At 38.6% G+C, this 2,786-nt stretch overlaps 1 pseudogene; it reads left to right on the forward strand.

Annotated features, from left to right (window-relative positions):
- Positions 1-738, forward strand: LOC148563106 (uncharacterized; annotated as a pseudogene).
- Positions 739-2,786: the final 2,048 nt, after the last annotated feature.

Raw genomic sequence — 2,786 nt, forward strand, 5'->3', positions numbered from 1 at the left:
ATGGCTAGTGATGAGAGTTTCTTAGTTTTGGTGCACTATAGAGGATCGATTAAGAAAAAAACGCGTTTTGAAATTAAGCTTACTGATAAGGATCCGCTTAATGTTTTCATGAAACCTTCGATGAGTTTCATCAAGTTTCAGGATACTATAATCCGAAAACTGGGGCTGCAAGGCATGAAACGGGTGGAGAAGTTATTCTACAGAATTTCAATTTTTTGTTTTGCGGGATGATGTGAAGTACGATTCGTTTGTCATAGGCAGCGACGAAGATTTGCATGTTCTGTTCCATTGTCGTTGGCAATTCCTGGAGGTGAGGACCCCTGAGCTATTGGCCAAACTTGTGGATGTGATCTCTAGTTCAGGAGATTCTAGCCGGAATACTCAGCCTTCAACTGTGGCAGCCTGCTCTAGTTCAAGGCATGTTGGTGCCTCTTCATCTCTGTCCGTGATTGAGCCTAGACAGTTTTGGTTGCCTCCCTGTCCTTCGCTGTTGATCTAAACCACACTCGTGACAAAGAAAGGGTTGACACTGGGTCCGTAGTTGATGTTGCGATTACGATGGCCAGTGTCGATGATGTGGTACCAGAATTCCGACAGGGTAGAGCATCGGATGGTGTGAAAGATGTATTTCAGGATGAGGATGATGATGATGTGGAGCTAGCCAGGATTACCGATGATAGCAATGATGAGGATGCGAGGAATACTCCAGCTAGGGATGGTGGAGCAGCTAGTTTATGAACTCCACAGTACACCCGCACTTTTCAGCTTTGGACTTGGATGCTATGAGACAGTAGGAAAAACCTGCCGTACTTGTTGAATTTGGGGCCAGAGACACACAGGATACAGCAGGATTAGCTGAGTTCCAAGTTGGTCAGTAGTTTCAGGATAAAGAGGAGTCGTATTGAGCGTGAAGACTTACAACATCCGACGTGGGGTTGAGTATCAAGTGTTGGAATCCGATTACAACAAGTACCATGGCAAGTGTAAGTATTTCGGCAATAGGTGCACATGGTTGTTCCAATCAGACTCTGACAGCGCAGAGGTATTTGGGAGGTAAAATGGTACAATTGACCGCATACTTGTCTGGCCACTTCGATACCCAGTGATCACAGGAGGCTAGATTACCATGTGATCTCGGCTTTCATACTGCCTATGATTAGAGCTGATGCTGCCGTGTCAATCAAGGTACTCCAGAATGTGCAAAAGTCCATTTTGGTTTCAGATCAACTTATAGGAGGGTTTGGATGGCCAAGCAGAAGGTTGTGGCTCAGATTTACGGAGACTGGGAAAAGTCATATAATGAGTTGTCGCGATGAGTGCTAGGTGTACAGATGATGATGTCAGGTAGTGTTGTAGTGTTGAGGACAAGTCCTGTGCGACTAGGTGGCCAAGTGGATGAGGAGCAAGCATATTTCCACTGTTTTTTTTAGACATTTCCACTGTGTATTGAGGCCTTCCGACATTGCAAGCCTCTGGTGAGTGTCGACGGAAGATGAAAGGTATGAGTCTACAGATGCCATCTCTCCACAAATGCACTGAATAATGACTCATCCAACTTAAATTAGTGGTCACTGAGCCTCGCGAGATGGGGCAGGTCAGCCATCTAGAGGTATGTCATGATCCAATCGTCTAACGGCATACCATGCTGCCTCCTCATGCTCGATATGCGGTGGTGGGGCTGCATGACATTGGAAAAATACTCTTACAATCATAAAACTTCACAAAAAATAAATTACCTAAAACGAATAATTTTAATTAAAAAATACTTTAACCAGAATTTTATTTAACTCTCAGAATCCATTATTCAACATGCATTTTTTTATTTGTATACTCTAACACACTACTATCGTTATAGCAATACTCTAACCACTATTCGAGATTTACAGATTCTAGCAATTATAATATTCAAGTTCTAAATAGTTTAATATCAGTAAGTAGCTTCTAATACACTGCTACCCCTAAATCAAAACTCTAACTACTACTTGAAGTTTAGACATTCTAATCCTTTTAATAAATAAGTTCTAACCGATTTAAATAAGACTAAAACATAGTTTATTTATTACAGAAAATAAAATAAAAATTAAATTTATTTACTAACCTCTTCATGCACTCTACCAGCAATATGTGCGACTCCATCTAACCGGTAGATTCGACTCGGGTCGTCTTCCATTTTGATAGGCTGTGTCGCTTTCTCTAAATTTGGCGGGGTATGGGGTGGTGAAAATTCGAATGAAATGAATTCGAATTATATATAGCCACTCTGCATGTAAATCGAATCATGACAAATAGATTTAGATTGAGCATTCGTCCTATATAAATCGAATCAAGGCAATTAAATTTACTATTGGGTAATTCGAAACCACCAAATTCGATTTACTATCGGTACAAAACCTTGGACTAATTCGAGCTACTCTCATTCGAATTACTATGAGTATGTTGAAATCGTAGGTATTATTTACTAAATCTATAGGACCTGGTTCGATTTACTTAGAGCATATGTAAATTAAAACAAATTAATTCGATTTATGTATAGTACAACTTTTCTTCGTAAATCTATGCTGCACTCTAATTCAATTTACTATTACTAATTGTAATTCAAATTATGGTGATTCGATTTAAATAATTATAATTTTTAGGAGATTTACATACCATTATTTATTTTAGGTGATAAACGTAATTTTTTTATGTCTTTGATTTGTCTAACTAAATGATTTATCCAAAATATTATAACATTAATAATACAAATGACAAATTATTTAAATAAAATAAATATCACTTAATATGGA

Source organism: Arachis ipaensis, chromosome B6 (assembly GCF_059453495.1).
Source record: "Arachis ipaensis isolate K30076 ecotype BB chromosome B6, ASM5945349v1, whole genome shotgun sequence".
Lineage (NCBI taxonomy): Eukaryota > Viridiplantae > Streptophyta > Magnoliopsida > Fabales > Fabaceae > Arachis > Arachis ipaensis.